Consider the following 25,576-nt stretch of genomic DNA (forward strand, 5'->3'; position numbering starts at 1 on the left):
TATTAGAAATTTCCTCCAAATGTTAATATATTTATTTTCTATATATCGAATAATTTACAAAATACTTTGAATTTTTTTTTTTTCGAGCTATTATTTTAGACATATGTTACTTTCAGTTTGGATATCGATAGACATTTTTCACTATCCCAAAAACGTTGAAAATAATACAAGGTTATTTATAATTTAGGTTTGGCTACTCTATAGTGGCTCATACGTGAATTTGATAGATTGCTATTGGTTACAGAATACTGATTATATTACAGTTACAATTATTAAATTTATATTCAATGAAGTTATTACAATAATTATAATATTATCTATTCACAGTTTAAAAATTCTATTATGAAAATCATGTTACCAAACATATTTTATTTTATTTATTTAACATACCAATAATTTAATAGATACTTGTATGTATTTGTTTAATATTTACATTTATTTTATTACTACGTGATTTGCTATCTGATAAAATAGGTAAATTGGTAAATATGCATTGTAGCAATTTATTATTTTATTAATTTGGTGGATTTAACACTAAACGTGAATTTTTTGAGTGATAAGATGTCGAAGTTTTATCAATAAACCCAAATTAAAAATGATGATAAATATATCTCCTGTATATGTTTACCTATATTATAAATAATAAGAAATATAAAGTTCAATTATTATGAAGATAAAAACTGTTTCTTTAATTACTCGCGCATAATTATAAGTGATTCACCAAAGTTCTTTATAAAAAAAAATCTTTATGAATTATTACATTTCAAAAGTAAAGATTCTCATTTGAGTTTTAAAAGTCATCACTAAAATTTCTCCTATTTAATGAATAAAACAAATAATTAATATTAAATTAATTTAGATTATATGGTTCCAAAAAGTTTTCCCATTGGGCATTTTTTCCTAATTTAAATATGTCATGCTTAATTCTATTGTGACATAAAATGTGGAACACTCTACAATACATTATTATATCGGTACAATAAAGTATTTTACTTTCGTAATCTGGAACCAAATTCACGTATGCCCATAATCTATCTTATACCAAAATATGTGGATTGGGAAATTATGCTACAAACCTCCGTGTCTGAAGGATTGACTGGACATAATTTGTAGTGACGATGATATTTCTGAAGCTTCCGGTTCTAAAGAGGAAAAAAAACCTTTTATTATTATACACACATATATTATAGGTCTGTGAATTTAATGCACTAAAAAACCTTAAAAAATGCAATAAAATATGAACTTAAAATGCAAAAAAAGGAATATAAAATGCCAAAAATTGTAGTATAAAATTCTTTTAAAATGGATTTTAATTTAATTTTTATATTTATATTAATATTAGGTTTTAGGTACAGGATATTAAACATTCGGACAAAAAAGTGTTTATTTAATAAAAAAGTTGATTGAATCTGAATTAAGTTAATGCTAAAATGCCTGAAACATTAAAAAAAAATATTTTTTGTATTGATTTTGTTAAAATAATAAAACAAACCAATAGCATTGATTATAAATATATAATTATATAATTATATTATATTATTAGTATTTATAACCAATGCTAATAGGTACTAACTAAAATATTATTTAATAAAATATAAATTTGACATAATATATACTGCCTGTGTAAAATAAAAAAAATTTTTCAAACAAGTCAATTGACGGAATTTGGTTAAAAAATACTAGAAAATAAACTAAAAGAGCAAAATATGACCTAAAAAATTAAAAACGTAAAAAAATGCAAAAATATGCAAAATTAAAGTTTCATAGATGGATTCGTAATTACATAATTCAAATTATGTACTTACAAAGTTATGTTTTACAACCAGCAAAAAAAATGCACTTTCCTATAAATTCACAGCCTATACATTTATAGAATATAAATATCAAAAAATTGAAACAAAAATAGGTATAAAACACTTAACATAATTTTAACGCAATATAAAATGAAAACGATTGTCTATTATCTCTGTCTTCACTATTATAGACACATACAGACGAATACCGTCTTATGAGGACATCGCATATTTACACCATGATTTAAGATATACTGGTTAGACGACGAGTAAAGATAATTGATTTTTTTGTGACTGGCAAACTGAATCGCCATATCAGCAGCTTCAATAGAACTAATGAATGGCGCTTTCAGTGTGCATTTCGTGAACTTCATATTATCATTTTTTTCCCGGGCTTTTGAAATAAGCTTTTTACAGAATGATTATAAAATTTAAGATTAGATAAGATTAGATATTTTTTTTTTACTAGGTATATTGCTAAGCGTTTAGTTCGTATAACTAAATGTGAAATGTGTGTTAAGGGATTAAAAATGCTTAATATCTCACAGGATTGTATTGGTAAGGAATCAGATTTGGTAAAAGCAAAATCCAAAGGCTATCTTACTTATCCTGATAGCAATTTGTTTATAATTATAAAACACATTGAAAATTGTTTTGCAATACATGCAAATTCAAACAATGTATTTGAAGAAACTTTTAATGAATTTTTTTTAACTCAATATAAAATTAAGATTTGCATGTACTGATTCTCAACATCAAACGGATATGTTAACAAATATTTTTACTTATTATATCACAATGCGTATGAGACAATACAGTTACATGCAAAATAAAAAACAAAAAATCAATAAAACAAAAAAAAAGTTATCTAACCTAGTAAAAACTTGAATTGTCAATATACCTAATTTTAATATCAATAACCTAAATTAAATATTTGTAATTTTAAATACATACTTAATAAATTGTTGTTATTAGTCATTGCTGTAAGTTGTCTGTTACTCTGTTGGTTTTTAAGTTATTTAGTTATTATCAGTTTTTATTAGTTTGAGAACAGGTTGTGAAGTATTTTTCACACTCTTAGTTCCAAACTGGGGAGATTCGAAGATATTCAATAGGGGACTTTGAAATTTAAGGTGGAAATATTTGTTTATAAATTAACGGACAACGGATTGTTAATGACAAATGCGCGGGATCAGCTAGTATTATTACATAATTTTCTCGTTTGGCGCGCCTATAGTCAGTTCTGACACATAATTCAGATTACAGATTCTGTTTGACGGTCACGTTATCACATTTCTTCGTCTAACCAGTATTATCTTAAATCATGATTTACACCCATACCGGCCTTACCTATGTATTGTCTCCGTCTTACACACGTACGACATGTGAACAAATTTACGTCCACTAGTTTCAATAGTATGCTATTAGTTTTGATATTAGAATGAATTTATCTATTATCAAACTTTTAACGCTCTCTATGTTTGTTGGTTGGATTTGTACGATATTTTAATTTTAAAGTGAGTTATGTGTACCATAAGATATTAATGTTTGTAATTCACTTTAAAATTAAAATATCGTAAAATCCAACGAGAGAATACAGCTTATGAACTCATTTAAAAGTTTGATAATACGTTCTTATATCAAAACTAACAGCATGCTGTTGAAACTAGCGATCGAAAATTTAGATGGAGACAATACATAAGGATACAAGGTCCTCTTGGATTTATGTCGACTTTTAAGCTCTTGTTGAATCTATCACTAGTTTTTGTGTTAACGTATAACATAAGCCTAGAAATGGGAATTAAAAAATGAAAATAATAATTATTGTTATTGTGTTTATAATTTACAATATACCTATTTATATATATATATTTCAAATTTCAACTAAAGCAAAATAGAAAACAATTAAAAGATAGATGGACTTCAAGTCACTTGAAACTGGTATAAATATATGCTATGTATTAAAATTTATAATAAATAATAATATACCTAATAAATATATTTACTTGGAAAAAATTAATCAATCTACCATATTATTAATTGTAAAATATAAATATATCATAAAGTAAACTTTGTAGTATAGGCTCACATTATACAATTCAAATGTAACACACGGTACCTACATTCATTACAGTGACTTACTGAATGACGAGATAGGTATTAGGTACCATCTAAACAGTAAAGCGGTTTCCTACTTTCCCCCTTTTTTTGATCTGCACAAAGCAAATTTTGCAATCGAAAACATTACTTTGAAAATATCAAAAAATCTAATCCACATTAAAATCCAAGCCTTTAATTATAACAAATTATATAAATATCGAACTCCATTTATACTTCCAAAGTCGTGCGGCTATTATTCTATTTAAATGAATACATACCCGCCCATTCTCTCCTGCAGGAGGCATGGACATTAATTATATTTGTGCAAAAAATCAGCCATTTGGCGGATATTGTTTCTATACTCGAGTTAAGAGATAGGTAAGTTAAAATTGTGGTAAAACTAGAGGTGGTGTTTAACTTTATTGATATATTATAAAAATAAGTGATTTTGGTTGGGGTTATACAAATAGGGTAACAATAATATATTTTATTTCTTCTGTCCAGTGGTATTTATATCGGTGCACATCAAATATATATTAAATTTCTTTATACTTACCGATAGGGACATGGTTGACAGTATATTCTCCCTTGATCGCCAAGAACTTCAATACTTTAAGACAACATATTTTTACGTCGATCATCTCTGTTTCAATATTTTCATTGTAATACGACTTTTCTTTTTCATTACAAGCACAGTATGCTAACTTCTTTAATGAAAACATTTTGTGGCTGTGAAAAACAACAAACATTTTAATTAATAATATATGTCTAAAACAAACGATAATATTCGCATTTCGCATGCTGAATATGCATTTCCAACCGTTTGTCACTTCCTCTCTGAATATTATTTGTTAAAATTATGTTATGTTATCTACATTAGGTACCTGTGTGTACTATTTTTGACATTAAATTGACAATAAAAACTACGGGGTGAATGAATAGCAATAGAATCCGCCTATATGATACTTAAATAAAAGAAATCAATGATTTAATGTATATCATATAATATTTAAATTTTAAATTTAAACATAATAAAAATACTCGGTAACATACAAATATGCAACATATAACCCTCTTAGAATATTTTAAAGTGAATGTTATTATAATTTTTTATGAATATTGTTTCATTATAATTTATAATATATATTATACATTTTTTACACACATTTATGGGATGAAACTGTGATAGATAGGTACCTAAAAGCGCAACAAGGGAGGGGGGCTGGGAGCTTAGCCTAGCCTAACAATAGTTAGTATAATCTTTTGTTTTGTAGCCAATTTTGGTCTTCACACCTTAGTCTTTTGAACATGAGGACTTCCTACTACTACCGCAGTACCTATATACTTTTTGTACTATTATTCTGCACATCCAAAATATGTTTAAATGACGGGAGAATACACGAGCTGGCGGGCGTCAACTAAATAAGTACTTTATAATTTGTCTTTATTAATGGTAAAATATTCAGTTCGCATGAGAGCAGGCAGCTGTCCACCCTACCACCCCCGTGCGAACGCCTATGATGTCTAAATGTCTAATACATAATATACGAGTATTATATATAGTTATTAATGGTTACGGAACTTTGAGATTCTGGTACATACTCAGCTCAAAAGTCACAATTAAATTATTATTATTAGGTAAATTAAAATTGTGTGGGTTATAATCACGGCTTTAGATATGATATGATAGCCTTGGTTATAATTTTAGTCAGTACATTATTGCTCGCCTCCTATCAGTTATCTCTAATCGGCAATTGGAAATCGATCAAAATCTAAAAATAACAAATATTTTGGATTTCCAAACTAGCAGTGACGCGAGTTCGCGACTGCGACGTCTCGACTCTCGACTTCTCCCGATCCCCACTAGATGTCGCGCACTAGTTCATTACTTAATAGTTAATTGTTCATTATCATTTTCGCGACATTCGTTCCATAGAAAACTGAAAAGTAAGTAAATTCGTAATTCGTACTTTCTTGCTCCGTGCTCCAAACCCGAGTTTGATACTTTGATGACTACAATTTTATATTTTGCTGAATGCTGACGTTAATTTGCTGCTGGCAAAAAGTAATCAGTTATATTATATTACCTACTTATATAAGTAGTTAAGTTTTATTTTACCTGCCTGATATTTAGCTGATATATATTATAAGAAATCAAGTACCCGTACGCCGACCGTTTTTATACCTACAATTTTCAAGAGAACGTGAGTATAATGTACATATTGCAATAATTATTCAAGTCTAGTCAAAAACGTGTTGTTTACTTTGTATAGTGTATAATATTTAACTAGGTATAGTACTATACTATTAGTTATTACTAGTACTAAATATTATTATTATTATATACTATATTATATTTGTATATTACCTACTAGTATAGTAATAAAAAGTGAGTAGGTAGTTGGTTAGATACGATTATTAGTACAGGTATCCTGTAGGTATATATAGTTAGTATATTTAGTTATAGGTTAATATGTTAAAATTATAATTTGTTAGTACCTATTTGACACAGTGCGTGACGTTTTTTAAATAGTGTGCGTTATATTATATTGTATATAGCTATTATTAATAATGAGGATATTACACACTGTGCATGTAGTTGTATCATTGATTTTAAAATATACTATATACATTTATGTTTATATTTATCTATATAATGTATATTTTAAAATCAATGGTTGTAGCCATATAAAAACGTATGTAATAAGTACCACAGTAAATTGCCAATTTGCATCTATCAGAACCAAATTTCTGTTATGATTATGTGAGTCGCTATGAGTAAATTAACTTACTAGGTACCTATACTACATATTGTATACAACTTATATAAAGGACATTATTTGTGTTTTTTTTTTTTTTTTTGATATTTTAATTTATATAATGTTGTATGATTGTTATTGGTACCTAACCTTAGAGTAATAATATCTACATGTACCTACCTACATGATCTGACACATAGGTACCTACTCAAAACTAGGTACATAATCAATAATTAATATACAAATTCCAAATAAAAAACAAAGTTTTTTCCTGACAATGATCTCATCTTTAAGCTTGATAATAGTAAATTCCAGAGTAAATTCACTTTAATATTAAAATTAACTACAGAAAATCAGTTCTGATGTACTCCAATTTGATGTTGTAAATGTCTAATAGATGCAGACAACTTTATTGAAACTATGTTCAAAAAGAAGTTAGAATTAATTAGGTACTATCGGTAATAATAGTGTAATATTAACTTGTTATTTACATAATAATCTATTTTGTATAAAAAGAAATTTGGTAAACTTAGTTAAGTATACAATTTACCTAGGCTACATAGTCGGAATTGAACTTATTACGTAGATAGGTATATTGTTTAATTAGTATTATTTTATAAGTTCATACTAAATATGATATTTTATTTTATATAACAGCTTATATATTCCAAAGCTATATATTTCATACCCACAATTTAAATATGAATAATAATAAAAATAATAAATATAACAAAGAGAAGAAAGATTAGAAATGAAATGGCCATGCTTGAACAAATCTATTCTACATCAGATATAAATTACGAGGAAATATCTACAGTTAGTGATGATGATACAGATAAACTGAGAGATAAACCATTGGATGATGCTGCAGATGAAATTCGTGAAGAATTACATAGTAGTAATATTAATAATCACAGCACATTGTCTATCAATAACGGATTAACCAATGAAGATGTAAGTCATTGTTGTTAAATTAGAGTAATATTTTTATTAGGTATACGTTTTAATAGGAACATTTGAAGATAATGATCGTTTGTAAGATAAACTAAACTATACAAGTCAAGATAGCATAATTTTTAATAGGCTCATTATTTTCATTTTTACATTCTCTTCCAAATTATGAGGTATTGGTTACTAAGTAAAATTGCAACTTTCCTTAGAATATTTACTTAAAAAAGATGTATACCTATGCTATTACTATTTCTTTATAATAGGTTTATGGTATACAATCTATACCTACATTATCATACTTTAAAATTTTGATCTATTGACAGTTAAACAATTTAAAATTCTGTTAACAATTTTTAAGTTAACATTTGATCATACTTTAATCGTTATTTTTATTTTTATTTATTTAATTATAAATAGGCATATTCTTATATATCCTATCTTACATTTATCATTTTAATATGCTTTAGTATAATTCATGATTTTAAGACAACTCTTTAATAGCTCAAAAATAAAGTTTTAATATTATTTAATATCTCTAATTATAGCTATACCAATCATAATTTTTTTTTGTATTAAATGGTTATATTGAGAGGTATTTTATAATAACTCCTAAATATTTGTTAAAACATGTTTGATTTATATAATATATGTATTTATTATTCCAAATTCTATTTTATAATTCAATTATCTGCATTTATTGTGTTAATAATATGAAAAATAATAATTTTGTTAACACAATAAATTCAGCTGATTTAATTGAAAAATAGAAATTATGATATAGGTTAGGTAGTTAAAGATATATATTATATTTTATCTTTTAAACAATACATAATAGTTACTTGTATTTTACAATTTTAGTATCATATTTTAACTGATTAAATTAATTGAGTACTATTTTTTCTGGTATAGGTAAATAACATTAGTCCAGCCAGAAGCCCAGATTACACTTTTAAAGAAGACCTTAGTGCCTGGGCTATCCAATGTAACATATCTCACATTGCACTCAATAAATTGTTAAAAGTTCTACCTAATAGCCGTAGTTACCGCCGTTCTTATTTTTTTTAGTGATTTGTAATTTAATTAAAATATTTTAAAGTTATTGTTTTACTCGAATATGGCATCTAAAAATGTTAATGAGTATCTTGAAGAAGAGTTAGTTAGTAGTGATTTTGAAGACAGCAGTAGTTCTGATTGGGAACCGTATAAAATACATGGTAATATTCTCGCATATGATACGGATGACGAAGAAACTAATCATAAAATTATTACAAGTAGTCACAACAATATTAAGGTAAACCATAATATCAATAAAGACATAAGTGTAATTTCTAATACGTCATCTTCATATTCGGATTCTGAAGTAGAGGTTCATAAACGAAAAAAAAAGAATGAAGAAACATGGGAAAAAAATAAAAGACGACAAAATAGAAATTCTGGAGCGCAATATAACAGTGTCAATGGGAAAATTATTGAAGGTAAAACTATAAAAGAACCTTGTAGTTCAAAATGTCGATCTAACTGTACAAAAAAAATATCCGAAGACGAGAGAAATTTAATTTTTAAGGAATATTGGAAGTTAGGAAACTTATCAAGACAACGGGAATTTATAAGTAGGCATGTCACCGAGATAAATCCTAAACATCGTTATCCTAAACAAAATAGTAACAGATCTTTAAATTACAGATATAGTTTTAATATTAATGGTCTTCTAGTACAAGTATGTAAAACCTATTTTAAAAATACTTTAAATATTACGGATCGTACAATTCGAACTGTAAGAAGTAAACTTCAAAATGGTTTTTTGTCTGAAGATTTTAGAGGAAAACACAAAAATCATAAAGCTATTGACCCATTAATTAAGGATTCCGTCTGCAATCATATAAAACTTTATCCGACCATTGAATCGCATTATCTAAGGAAACAAACCACGCGCACATTTATATCTGGAGAGTTAAATATTTCAAAAATGCATCGCATGTATGAACAATATTGTAAAGAAAATGGTATGTTAAAGTGGGCAAATTTAACTGCATATCGACGTATTTTTAATTATGATTTTAATATCGGTTTTCATATACCAAAAAAAGACCAGTGCAGCGTATGCGAAACTTATAAAAATACAATACAGAAAACACAAGAAGTAGAAGAATTTTAATTAAAACATGATTTAGAAAAAAACGCTTCTCGGAAAGAAAAAGAGATGGACAAACAAAATGCAAAAAATGGAACGATATTTTCTGCATGTTTTGATTTGCAAACAATATTGATCACACCCGATGGTTAGGAACACTAAAAAGCGAAGGTCAATAATAATAATAATAATAGTAATGTTTCCGGGTAGTTTTATACAGTCGTTATTTGTATGTTTTCGTTAAAAGGTTTAGCATGATAAAATTATAGTACAATGTGTATAAGAATTCGTTCTAGAAGCGCGCACGCACGCACACGGGTCTTGGTATGCAGCTGTCTCGTGATGGCGGCACTGCATTGTTCGGTAAACAGGTTTAAGGGTGCCGTTGAACACAGTGGTGGTGGCGCCTGGTGACTGAGCACCGAATATAATGAATCATACGTGAAGAGAATTAAGATTTTTAAAAAAGATGCATTACCATAGCTATATTATTATTGAAGGTATTTTTTTATGATTGTATAATACATGCATATAATAAAATGTGTTATTTTAATCTAATGAATTAAGAAACAAATAAGTGACAAAAAGATTTTAAAAAGTAAATTTGATTTCACCACAACGCCTTACTATGTGTGTGTTGCATGGAAAACAACATCTTTCGAAATAAATCGATGTGAATCTTAGTTCGTCACTTGATATAATGCGACACAACGTAGGTAGCAGGTATGAATACATAAGCATAAATACTAAAAATATAATATAGCGTATTATAACAATTATTTTACCTTGATCCAATAACAGGCTATTGTATGTGGTCGATGAACGAAGGAAGAAGAACTAGGTTTGATGTTTATTTATAAAGTTGAATAGATATGAAAATATTTTAAATATTAGAAGTAATAAAAATAATGTATAATGTATCTAACTTAAAAAAAAAAATAATAATATGGTTATAGACGTTATAGTACGTTACATATGACCATTGACCATAGCCGGAGACATACGCAGGTGTACTAACCTGTTTTGATATCGGAGCGTTTAGCATCGTCCGAGTCATGGACGTATCTAAGAGGTGGGGCAAGGGGGCTGGTACAGATTTCCCGATTTTGATAACAAGCGAGATATCATCAAAATCAAAATTCGGGAGATCAGTTTTGCCAACCTTGGAAAAATAAAATTCCCGCATGAGATATTGTTTCTTTTACCTGACCAATTTTGCCAACATAAAAATATACTAAAACCGTTTTTATTCGCCTTTAAAATATTTAAAAACCTAACTACCGCTTATAAATATACTAACTACAAAATAAATGGTATAATAACAATAAGGCATATTAAATATTATAATTGCTTTAATTGCCTAAGTATATAAAATTTGTTAGATTTGTTTGTATACAAGGCATTTTATGCATTGATTATTATTACATGCTACATAACTTTCTTTAGCAGATGGTACTTTAAGGGATTTATAATATCTGAAAAATATAGACTTCTAATGGCCCAAGTGCTGAACAAATTGGAAATGTATTCTCTCCTTTATATTTTTTACTGTTTCTACAATAAATATATTTATTTATTTATTATATTATACAGTTTGCTAGAAAACATACTTAATATATAGCATTAAACATATTACCTTTCTTTTGCTACAAATTGCAATCATAATAAAATAATTAATTGATATAGTGAATTTCTTTTGTGTTTAATAAACAGAATAATCAAAATAATACATTAATTTAAAAAACAAATCCAAATTCTTGCAATATTCCTACACTATACTGTACTTAACTATAATTGGGATTGAATTGCGCGGCGGGCGTACTGGAGACATTTGACGTTGTTGTTTCGTTGGACCTCATTACACGTCCGTTCGGTCAAGGGGCAGCCGTTCTCGATGGCGTATTTGAGGCAATTTAGTTGGCCGTATCGCACAGCATATTGGCATGTCGACTCGTCCCACGGACAGCCATGCTCATGTGCGTATTTAAGACATGCTAGTTGTCCGTATTTTGCAGCTGACTTGCACGTTTTTTTATCCCACATACAACCATTTTCGTATGCGTAGACCAAACATTGAATGTAGCCTTTGGACGCAGATATAATGGGTGTGTATTTGTTCCATGGGCAACCGTTTTCATGAAGGTACTGAAGACAGTCTAGGTAGCCACCTGCTGCAGCGGCGTAGCATGCCTTCCAACTAATGGGACAGCCGTTGTTTAATAAATACCTAACTATCCGAAGGTGACCTCGTCTCGCGGCAATAATGCAAGCATATTCCGTCCAATGACACCCATTTTTATGGGCAAAGATGAGACATTCAAGTTGATTTCTTTTCGCTGCATTCTCAATAACCGCCTTGTTCCAAGGGAAACCCAAGTCATGTGCATATTGGAGGCATTTGAAGTGTCCGTTTCCGGCAGCCAGGATGCACGGTTTCAACGATGTCTTCAGCGATGGCCCGTGGTTTGCGATGATCGACATGCATTGCACATGTCCATTCTGAGCGGCACATTTGATAATCGACTGCTGAATTGCAGGGAAGTTCATATATGAAGAGGGAACTGCGCCATGAAAAAAAAAATTATAATAAACGATATAATATGGCAATGTTATACATAAACATGATATAATAATCAGTATAATGTTGGTGAGATTGCGATGATAAAAATTTCTTTAAAAAATGTATTTTTCTCTCTATAATTATTCATTGAAACTACCTTAATGTCTTTGTCAATGCGTATCATAGGTGGGTAGTAGAGAGATCATATGATCCATTAATCTATATATATATATATATCACTATACATATGATACTACCCTCCTTTTCCAAGAGGAGAAACGTGTGGGTCTTTACTCCCAGTGGAGTGGGAATTACAGTTTGCGGATAGCACAAGAAATTAGTGATCACGTAAAACCATGCAATTTTTTTTTCGCACTTTGTTATGAATCAACGACTGTGTGAGACGCAATCCGATCAACTGCATGATCGCAGCGCCGCTCCAGCCCCAAGAAAAAAAAATATTAAGTGAATTTAGTAGGTATATTTTGGATGACATTATTAATAACTCCCAATGGCGAGTACGTTTTTAGTACTTTTCTCAAATCTTAATAACTAGGGAAAAAGGAAATTTTGCGCAAAACCAAATTTTTACAAATGTTTTTGTTAGTTTGTAATTATTCAAAACAAATTATAATGATAATTTTTATTTTCATAGATATTCTTATATGATTTAATAATTATTATTAATTAGAAAAAAATATACTCGAATATAGGCATAATGCTTAACGGAATAGTATAGGTTTTACCTATTAGAAATTTCCTCTAAATGTTAATATATTTATTTTCTATATATCGAATAATTTACAAAATACTTTGAATTTTTTTTTTTGAGCTATTATTTTAGACATGTTACTTTTAGTTTGGATATCGATAGACATTTTTCAGAACATTTTATCAGACATATTAGCTGAAAATTGTTCAGACGTAAGTGATGATGTTACTGATAATATGTGTATTGATAGTAATCATAATTCCGAATCGGAACAAAATGTAAGTGAATCAGATAAAAGTGAGACAGAGAGTAATACTGATAATGACGATGACATTAGACCATCGAAATTCTTGTATGGTAAAAATAAATTTAAATGGTCGGTTGAGGAGTTCGCGTCTAAAAATACGAGAACTACTCGACACAATATTATTACTAAACTTCCTGGACTGCGTGGCCCGATCAAACAATTTGGTGATACTGCTCGCCCTTCTGAAATTTGGAATATTTTATTTTCTAAGAATATAATAAATGAAATATCGGTTTGGACAAACATAAAAATTGATAGTTTTCGTCATAAATATAAAAACCTTATGCAAAGTTTCCTAAAAAATGTTTGACGAAGTTGAGCTAAGGTCATTGTTTGGTTTGCTATTTTACTCAGCTGTATTTAAATCAAATCATGAAAATGCAAACACCTTATTTGCAACTGACGGAACAGGACGTGAAATTTTTCGCCTGGTCATGAGTAAAAAACGGTTTTTATTTTTAATTTCATGTTTACGTTTCGATAATTCTGATACTAGAACTGAAAGAAAAGAAAACGATCCACTCGCACCAATTTCTGAAATTTTTAATGAATTTATTGAAAACTGTAAATTGAATTACTCTTTGAGCTCATGTGTTACCGTGGATGAGATGTTAGTAAGTTTTCGTGGTAGATGCAAATTTAAAATATATATACCTAATAAACCAGCTAAATACGGGTTAAAAATAATGTGCTTAACTGATTCGCGCAGTCATTATTTATTTAACGCATACATTTACGCCGGACAAAATACTGATGGAATTACCTTAGATCATACAGAAAGGAAGTTTTCTAAGCCTACACAATCAGTTTTACGGTTGTCAAAACCAATACAAGGGACCAACCGTAATATAACTGCGGACAATTGGTTTAGTTCCATAGAACTTGTTGAACTTTTAAAAAAGAAAAAAATTAACATATGTTGGTACACTAAAAAAAAATAAACGTGAAATCCTCAAGCTTTTTTACCAAAAAAGAAAAGTACAGTTGGCTTTACTCAATATGGATTTACAAAAGATCTTACACTTTTATCGTACGAGCCAAAACCAAATAAAGCAGTGTTATTAATCTCATCGATGCACAATCAAAAAGGGTTTGACAATGACGTCCAAAAACCTGAAATCATTTCTTATTATAATAGTACAAAAGGAGGCGTTGATGCATTGGACGAAAAATGTTCTGTTTATTCTGCTGGACGTCGTACTCGTCGTTGGCCGTTAGCGATTTTTTACAGACTTCTTGATATTTCTTCTGTTAATTCGTATGTCTTATATAATTCTTTTAAAAATAACGAAACAATGACAAGAGCCGATTATTTGAAGAGTTTAGCGTTTGAACTTGTGAGTCCAGAATTAGAAAGACGCTTTGAAAATACACGCATCTCACGTGAAATAAGAAGTGGAATCGGAAGAGTTCTCGGTAAATCAAAACACTTAAAAGATACGCCAGTGTACGAAGACAAACTGGAATCACGAAAAACGTGTCGAATATGTCCTCCTAGGAAGAAAAGGAAAACTATTTATCAATGCAAACTCTGTGGGGATCCCATATGTCTTGAGTGCAGCAGAAAAATTTGTTCAAATTGTTTCGGAAACTAAGTACCTAACTGTTTATTTTTTATTTATATTTTAATTCAAGTTGTTTTGTAAAAGTATTTAATTTTTTTTTTTTATTTGAAAGTTGTTTATTTATTTTTATTTAGTTTGGTTGAAAAGAAAAAACATTTTGCCTGTATACAATTTTTTTTTATTCTTGTAGATTATTATTTCAGTAAATATATATTATTATATTTTATTTATGTTTGTTATATACTATGTGGGTCAAGCAATAAATATAAAAAAATAAGTCGAATATGCGATTTTTATTTCATTTAAAATATGTAGAATGTAGATCTATCAATGATAAAAAAAGGGCTATTTTGACTTACATTATTTGTATCTAAAAATTAAAATTTTTGAATAATTGTTTTTCTTATATTGCTTTTAATTATATCTACTTCAATATTTAGATGATGATAGAGTTCAAAACGTATTTTTAAACACTTTAGTATTTGCCGAAGCACAAGTAAAATATAACATAGTAATTTTTTAAAATGTCTAAAAAATTTATTATTTTCTTAAAAAGTGTTAAATTTGAGTCGAAAAAATGATAGTCAAATAAAAGTTGACACTGTAAATGTATTATTTCTGCAAATAACTCAATGGAATAATTGAAAAATATGGTCTTAGTATAATTAACAAAATTAAGTGGTCCAGGAGACCGCACCATACCATTAACGTGATTTATTTTCACCACAACACTTACGGGTTATATGATTTAATAATTATTATTAATTAGAAAAAAATATACTCGAATATAGGCATAAAGCTTAACGGAATAGTATAGGTTTTACCTATTAGAAATTTCCTCCAAATGTTAATATATTTATTTTCTATATATCGAATAATTTACAAAATACTTTGAATTTTTTTTTTTTCGAGCTATTATTTTAGACATATGTTACTTTCAGTTTGGATATCGATAGACATTTTTCACTATCCCAAAAACGTTGAAAATAATACAAGGTTATTTATAATTTAGGTTTGGCTACTCTATAGTGGCTCATACGTGAATTTGATAGATTGCTATTGGTTACAGAATACTGATTATATTACAGTTACAATTATTAAATTTATATTCAATGAAGTTATTACAATAATTATAATATTATCTATTCACAGTTTAAAAATTCTATTATGAAAATCATGTTACCAAACATATTTTATTTTATTTATTTAACATACCAATAATTTAATAGATACTTGTATGTATTTGTTTAATATTTACATTTATTTTATTACTACGTGATTTGCTATCTGATAAAATAGGTAAATTGGTAAATATGCATTGTAGCAATTTATTATTTTATTAATTTGGTGGATTTAACACTAAACGTGAATTTTTTGAGTGATAAGATGTCGAAGTTTTATCAATAAACCCAAATTAAAAATGATGATAAATATATCTCCTGTATATGTTTACCTATATTATAAATAATAAGAAATATAAAGTTCAATTATTATGAAGATAAAAACTGTTTCTTTAATTACTCGCGCATAATTATAAGTAATTCACCAAAGTTCTTTATAAAAAAAAATCTTTATGAATTATTACATTTCAAAAGTAAGATTCTCATTTGAGTTTTAAAAGTCATCACTAAAATTTCTCCTATTTAATAAATAAAACAAATAATTAATATTAAATTAATTTAAATTATATGGTTCCAAAAAGTTTTCCCATTGGGCATTTTTTCCTAATTTAAATATGTCATGCTTAATTCTATTGTGACATAAAATGTGGAACACTCTACAATACATTATTATATCGGTACAATAAAGTATTTTACTTTCGTAATCTGGAACCAAATTCACGTATGCCCATAATCTATCTTATACCAAAATATGTGGATTGGGAAATTATGCTACAAACCTCCGTGTCTGAAGGATTGACTGGACATAATTTGTAGTGACGATGATATTTCTGAAGCTTCCGGTTCTAAAGAGGAAAAAAAACCTTTTATTATTATACACACATATATTATAGGTCTGTGAATTTAATGCACTAAAAAACCTTAAAAAATGCAATAAAATATGAACTTAAAATGCAAAAAAAGGAATATAAAATGCCAAAAATTGTAGTATAAAATTCTTTTAAAATGGATTTTAATTTAATTTTTATATTTATATTAATATTAGGTTTTAGGTACAGGATATTAAACATTCGGACAAAAAAGTGTTTATTTAATAAAAAAGTTGATTGAATCTGAATTAAGTTAATGCTAAAATGCCTGAAACATTAAAAAAAAATATTTTTTGTATTGATTTTGTTAAAATAATAAAACAAACCAATAGCATTGATTATAAATATATAATTATATAATTATATTATATTATTAGTATTTATAACCAATGCTAATAGGTACTAACTAAAATATTATTTAATAAAATATAAATTTGACATAATATATACTGCCTGTGTAAAATAAAAAAAATTTTTCAAACAAGTCAATTGACGGAATTTGGTTAAAAAATACTAGAAAATAAACTAAAAGAGCAAAATATGACCTAAAAAATTAAAAACGTAAAAAAATGCAAAAATATGCAAAATTAAAGTTTCATAGATGGATTCGTAATTACATAATTCAAATTATGTACTTACAAAGTTATGTTTTACAACCAGCAAAAAAAATGCACTTTCCTATAAATTCACAGCCTATACATTTATAGAATATAAATATCAAAAAATTGAAACAAAAATAGGTATAAAACACTTAACATAATTTTAACGCAATATAAAATGAAAACGATTGTCTATTATCTCTGTCTTCACTATTATAGACACATACAGACGAATACCGTCTTATGAGGACATCGCATATTTACACCATGATTTAAGATATACTGGTTAGACGACGAGTAAAGATAATTGATTTTTTTGTGACTGGCAAACTGAATCGCCATATCAGCAGCTTCAATAGAACTAATGAATGGCGCTTTCAGTGTGCATTTCGTGAACTTCATATTATCATTTTTTTCCCGGGCTTTTGAAATAAGCTTTTTACAGAATGATTATAAAATTTAAGATTAGATAAGATTAGATATTTTTTTTTTACTAGGTATATTGCTAAGCGTTTAGTTCGTATAACTAAATGTGAAATGTGTGTTAAGGGATTAAAAATGCTTAATATCTCACAGGATTGTATTGGTAAGGAATCAGATTTGGTAAAAGCAAAATCCAAAGGCTATCTTACTTATCCTGATAGCAATTTGTTTATAATTATAAAACACATTGAAAATTGTTTTGCAATACATGCAAATTCAAACAATGTATTTGAAGAAACTTTTAATGAATTTTTTTTAACTCAATATAAAATTAAGATTTGCATGTACTGATTCTCAACATCAAACGGATATGTTAACAAATATTTTTACTTATTATATCACAATGCGTATGAGACAATACAGTTACATGCAAAATAAAAAACAAAAAATCAATAAAACAAAAAAAAAGTTATCTAACCTAGTAAAAACTTGAATTGTCAATATACCTAATTTTAATATCAATAACCTAAATTAAATATTTGTAATTTTAAATACATACTTAATAAATTGTTGTTATTAGTCATTGCTGTAAGTTGTCTGTTACTCTGTTGGTTTTTAAGTTATTTAGTTATTATCAGTTTTTATTAGTTTGAGAACAGGTTGTGAAGTATTTTTCACACTCTTAGTTCCAAACTGGGGAGATTCGAAGATATTCAATAGGGGACTTTGAAATTTAAGGTGGAAATATTTGTTTATAAATTAACGGACAACGGATTGTTAATGACAAATGCGCGGGATCAGCTAGTATTATTACATAATTTTCTCGTTTGGCGCGCCTATAGTCAGTTCTGACACATAATTCAGATTACAGATTCTGTTTGACGGTCACGTTATCACATTTCTTCGTCTAACCAGTATTATCTTAAATCATGATTTACACCCATACCGGCCTTACCTATGTATTGTCTCCGTCTTACACACGTACGACATGTGAACAAATTTACGTCCACTAGTTTCAATAGTATGCTATTAGTTTTGATATTAGAATGAATTTATCTATTATCAAACTTTTAACGCTCTCTATGTTTGTTGGTTGGATTTGTACGATATTTTAATTTTAAAGTGAGTTATGTGTACCATAAGATATTAATGTTTGTAATTCACTTTAAAATTAAAATATCGTAAAATCCAACGAGAGAATACAGCTTATGAACTCATTTAAAAGTTTGATAATACGTTCTTATATCAAAACTAACAGCATGCTGTTGAAACTAGCGATCGAAAATTTAGATGGAGACAATACATAAGGATACAAGGTCCTCTTGGATTTATGTCGACTTTTAAGCTCTTGTTGAATCTATCACTAGTTTTTGTGTTAACGTATAACATAAGCCTAGAAATGGGAATTAAAAAATGAAAATAATAATTATTGTTATTGTGTTTATAATTTACAATATACCTATTTATATATATATATTTCAAATTTCAACTAAAGCAAAATAGAAAACAATTAAAAGATAGATGGACTTCAAGTCACGTGAAACTGGTATAAATATATGCTATGTATTAAAATTTATAATAAATAATAATATACCTAATAAATATATTTACTTGGAAAAAATTAATCAATCTACCATATTATTAATTGTAAAATATAAATATATCATAAAGTAAACTTTGTAGTATAGGCTCACATTATACAATTCAAATGTAACACACGGTACCTACATTCATTACAGTGACTTACTGAATGACGAGATAGGTATTAGGTACCATCTAAACAGTAAAGCGGTTTCCTACTTTCCCCCTTTTTTTGATCTGCACAAAGCAAATTTTGCAATCGAAAACATTACTTTGAAAATATCAAAAAATCTAATCCACATTAAAATCCAAGCCTTTAATTATAACAAATTATATAAATATCGAACTCCATTTATACTTCCAAAGTCGTGCGGCTATTATTCTATTTAAATGAATACATACCCGCCCATTCTCTCCTGCAGGAGGCATGGACATTAATTATATTTGTGCAAAAAATCAGCCATTTGGCGGATATTGTTTCTATACTCGAGTTAAGAGATAGGTAAGTTAAAATTGTGGTAAAACTAGAGGTGGTGTTTAACTTTATTGATATATTATAAAAATAAGTGATTTTGGTTGGGGTTATACAAATAGGGTAACAATAATATATTTTATTTCTTCTGTCCAGTGGTATTTATATCGGTGCACATCAAATATATATTTTAATTGTAGGTACCTATGTTAAAAAAGTTTGGTAAAATATTAAACTTAGCTTGGCAACTTTAGTTAAATATTTAAAAATATTATAGAATAACGAGATCATCATAATATAGTCTACTATCATTAAATAGGCAGTGTATTACTTATCAAGTGTTTTAAAGTCGCTGCCAAGCTAAGTTAAATTATTTAGCAATTTATTTTAAGATAAACGATTATATTTATAGTTCAAAGGCTTACCTATAAAATGATATAACATTTAGATCCGTTTTTTATCCTTACCGTTTTTTACGGGGAGTTTAGCGGTGTTTTTATTGGGATGGAATTATACTTGGGAATTTTAAAAATCAGTATTGGAATTAATTTATTGTTAGTTAAAAATGACGGCGAGCACATGCCAGATGAATCATCCTGTATGAGATTTTTATATTGACATATGTTTGTGATTTACCCTGTACATGGGACCAAAGTACATATCGTTGGAGCTGTTTTGCTGTAGAAAATATTTTATACATGTAACATATAAAGCATTCGAAAATAATACTATGGAATGCATTCTAAGTAAATAAATCACTTGGGTAGGTTAACCGTTGTGTCCGTAGGGCTGAAAAGGATGACGGAGGGTTTACCTGCTTGTTCCAGGTACCTCTTGATGCTATATAATAAAATTATAATGGTTCAATCACATATATATATATATATAGTTATTATGGATTCGTTGTTATTGTCAAAACGTTCTGTGAATGTACCTATGTAGCAGTATTTAACATTCAATGAGGAATCCTACTTTACTAAGCATGTAACCATTAATGTGGGTGGGTACGTGTTTATGCATTGACTCAAAGAATATTTATCACTACTGCTGTGCACCGTCATGGCATTATATAACTGTACCTATATTGTAAAACGAGAAAAATGTCAATAATCATAAATAATAAATCAATATACAGTCTACCCTATGTGTTCTCAGTTAGACGAAATGAATCACACGGTAAAGATTAATACATTATAATAGGTAGGTAGCTATATCGCTGTGTATGATTTTCGAAATTGGTGCTAGGTTAGGCGTATAATATACTTGTTATATATTATATTTACAAGAGAATAATATATGATAGGAAAAATTTGATCGCATATTTTTATGGATAGTGGATACCTGCAGTATGATATTATAATATAAAATAATATCGGCTTTTCCGGGGGCCGGCATGAATGTAACTATACGATAGAGACGACATAGCTTAATATAATATTATACCATACATTGACTGAGTGAGCAAGAAAGGCTAGAAGCAAGTATTCGTGATGGTTTTGTGGTAAAACACTGAATATTTTAAATCAAAATGGTTATGTAAAGAAAAAATATGTACTTATTATATATTCATCGTAAAATTAATTACCTTTTCTAATATTGGTCGATCACAAGCGTAATCTTAAATACTAAACTTTGACGATTAATTGTATACAAAGTAAAGTATTTATAAGCGAAAAAAAAACTAAAGACTTCCGGTTGAGAAAAATACAAATAATAAAGAAGAATAAAATTATCAATTTATTATAATACTCCATGTAATAATATGAATAATAATACATTCAAATAAATAAATAGTGGTATTACCTTACGTATTGTAATAGGTAATACAATAGTCACTCGATAACTCGAAAAACTCGATAAATCGAACTAAACGCTTAGTCCCCTGACAAAACTTCTATAATTAGAAGATAATATATGTATTCCGGCCTTCTAGATAATTCGAAATGTCTGCCGGTGGAACAAACTCTACAATATTTGAATTTGATTTTCAAGAAACTCTATAACCGCAATTACATGTATAAAGATTATGTAAATCTATGAGACGTACTCGTAATGAAACTAATAACGACGGTGATTAAATATTATTGTACCTTCCTAATCTAGAATTGGACGTCTGAAATGGGCAAAAAAATGATGCAATTTTCAATGCTATCATGCAGTAAGTTATATAACGCTATATGGACCAGATTGTGGTCAACAATTAACCACAAAAAATAAAAATAAAATAACCGATCATAAGACTAATAAACAAATGTAATATATACAATTTTTCATCTTTCTCTAATTATTGGAATTAATTTTTTTCTCCTTGATTATTTGAGCAATCAGTAAATCGAAAACTTTTAAACCTTTATAAATCAAATTTTTAGCTTGATCCCCTGAATTTAGAATTATCGAGTGACTACTGTACTTATGTAATAGGTGTTTATTATGTACCCTACGAAATAATTATTTATAGAAACTCAAACGTGAAGTTGAAAATTAAATAAGAATTTCATCGTTTTAAATTCAATTTGTTGTCTATCGCTTATACCTTAATATTTTCGTGTTCAAAAATATATTGAAAGAATTCTAAATTAAAATTTAATTTGGCATTATAAATAGTTCGATTGGTCCACAAAAAAAAAAAAAATCAAGAGTGATCAAAAAGCTAAAATTAAATTTAGTGAAATCAAATTATTAGCAAATATAACAACAAAGAAATTATTAGTATAGTGGTTAGGCCCCAATTTATTAGTATCAAACAAACTATTAAAAACTCAATGTATAAATAGCCAGGACTTAAGCCTCCCCATCAAATGTCTTAAATTTTAACCCAATATTAATTTTTAAATAATAAGTAATAAATAACTCATCACAGTATGAACAAATAGTGTGACCTAAGAACCGATCCATACCTACTTATGATTGTATTTTAATATTTTTTTCATATGAACCTAACATCAAATTATACTGACTTGAAGTTATTATATTATTGTTTCGGATAAGTACAAATAACTCGCCTATATAATTTATGATTAGGAAGTTTTGTTCTAATAGTTCAAATACAAATAAGTAATTATACCAATGGTAATAACTATCTTGCTCTTATCAATTTTTGACACAAGTAGCACGACCCAATTACTGCAATTATTTCATGTAGAATAGCTGCTATAAATTATAATATTTTTAATTTACATTTTAAAAGAAATTACTCTAGTTCTAATAAAAAAGAAGTTGGTGGCGACTACAGTCCATTTTTAAACCATTTCTAAATATGCATATAATATTAATTATTCATAATAAATTTAGCGGTAGACACACTATTGAATAATTTAGTAGTTAACACTATTTTAGTAATATAATATTCTCACACCTCACATATGATTAGAATATGTTAACATGATACATGAATCAAATAAAAACGCAATGATTACTGATCGTTAAAAAAGCCGAGTTGTCGTACGTAAGAATACTGCAGAGACCGGTCTATCGTTAGGTTTACTTGTGGTGGTAGATGATTATTCTTACTCGATGGAATTTATTTTATTATGTTTGGTGGTCCAATAACACTGGGTAAGGACGTGTCGTCATTCAAGGCTGTGTCGAACAGAGAGTGGTGAGCGGTTTCATCAAAGATTTTTGTGTTTCCAAGAATTGTAGATTTATCTCTGTCGGCATTTATAAAAGCCACGCAATCTTATGCCTTACCGTAACGAATTCGTGTCGATTTCTCAATACGTGACCGTACAATACGGATTGTCCCTTTTGTTGGTGTTTAAAATTTATACGTGGGAATCGAGGGATGGTCAGTCTGGTCGTTATGGCGTTATTTATGATATTTATGTTTATTTATTAGTTGTGACAATGATGTTTAAGCATACCAATAACTATATTCAAATACACCAACCAAATAGTTTATAGAACTATTTTAAGAAATCTGAAGTGCAACGAATTATTTTTTTATGTATTTACTACATAATATTACTGATATCAGAACACTTTAATACCTATGTCTATGTCTGTTGTTAATGATCATAATTTTTAAAATACCTACATGCTTAATTTAATTACATTCATTCATTCATTTTGATGTTCAAATAATTATTTTTAAATTGCACTTCTTATTACCATGCATTTATATAACTATTATCTTGTTTGATTAAATGTTCAATATTTATATTACAAAGAATTAAGGTATGCTAAGTACTATAATAGCTTATGATTCCTTATTGAAATTTCAAGAAGGTATACTTAAGAGGACGCTACACCCGCATGTCGTCTCCGTCTTACACGCGTACTACATAGCAAATTTTCATTCGCTAGATTTAATATTGTACTGTTAGTTTTGATATGTGAGTGAATTGACCCATTATCAAACTTTGTGGTAGAAACATTATCTGTGTTCTCATGTTGGTTTTTGACGATATTTAAATTTTTAAATGAGTTATGCGAATTTTCAAATATTCACACTTAACATGCTTATAACTCATTTATTATTTATGATATTTATGTTTATTTATTAGTTGTGACAATGATGTTTAAGCATACCAATAACTATATTCAAATACACCAACCAAATAGTTTATAGAATTATTTTAAGAAATCTGAAGTGCGACGAATTATTTTTTTATGTATTTACAAATACGTAGGTATTTGATTTTAAAATGAAAATACGCCCTAAACGGTATTTAAATGCCCCCTTTAGTATAAACACCTTGTTTTAAATGTATTTAAATATCTATTTACTTAAATAGTAAATATTGTACAAGACTTCTATAATAAACACCACAACAGTACACAGTAACATTATGCGTCATGGAGACTGCTAACACAATTCTTACCTATCCACGAAAATAAAGTAGGTACATGGTTTAATTGGTTGGAATGGTGAAAATATGTCTAATAATATGTCAAAAGACGAAAGGAAATACCAAACCTGCTGAAAAATATACAATTTTTCCATTATATACATACTTCCATATTATATTTTAAATGGATAGGACAATTCGATGTTACTGCATAATGGCACTGTATGGATGGCAATGTGGCATTGGGAAATCTTAGATTTGAATTTCTGAATATTATATGATTAGTTGTATAGAAATAACAATAATAGTAAATACCAGTTACCTATAATGTTTTAAAAATAGATCCTTTTTGTATACAAATATGATAATTAATATAAATATTTGGCGAGGTTTTGATCTCTAATGTGCTGCAATGTAAATATTATATTTTTAAATTAAACAAATGTATGTAATGAATGTACCTAAATAGCATATTATATTAACAGCTATCCAGCGACACGGTAGTGTCGCGAGCTAAGTAAAAAAAAAAGGAAGGCGAAGCACTCGACCGTGTATATATACAGAAACCTAAACATTCCCATTTAATACGTGTTAATATTTTGGTATTCTTTATTAAAGGCTGTAGGTCTAATAAATGAACCAAATAGTTAGAATGAGATATCAATCGATCGAGAAAATCATAGGCTACGTGCTTTTATAATTTTAAATAGAATCGGTTGAATAGTATTTTAGTTATGATCAAAAAACTGTGGATATTTAAGTGATCATTTTATATTACTTTCGCCGCCGGCTGCCGTATTAAACGCGTCATGTTGACGGGACGAGTGAGAGGATTCTTGCGAC

Source organism: Diuraphis noxia, unplaced genomic scaffold (assembly GCF_037042655.1).
Source record: "Diuraphis noxia isolate RWA-SAM2 unplaced genomic scaffold, SU_Dnox_SAM2 contig0001, whole genome shotgun sequence".
Classification (NCBI taxonomy): domain Eukaryota; kingdom Metazoa; phylum Arthropoda; class Insecta; order Hemiptera; family Aphididae; genus Diuraphis; species Diuraphis noxia.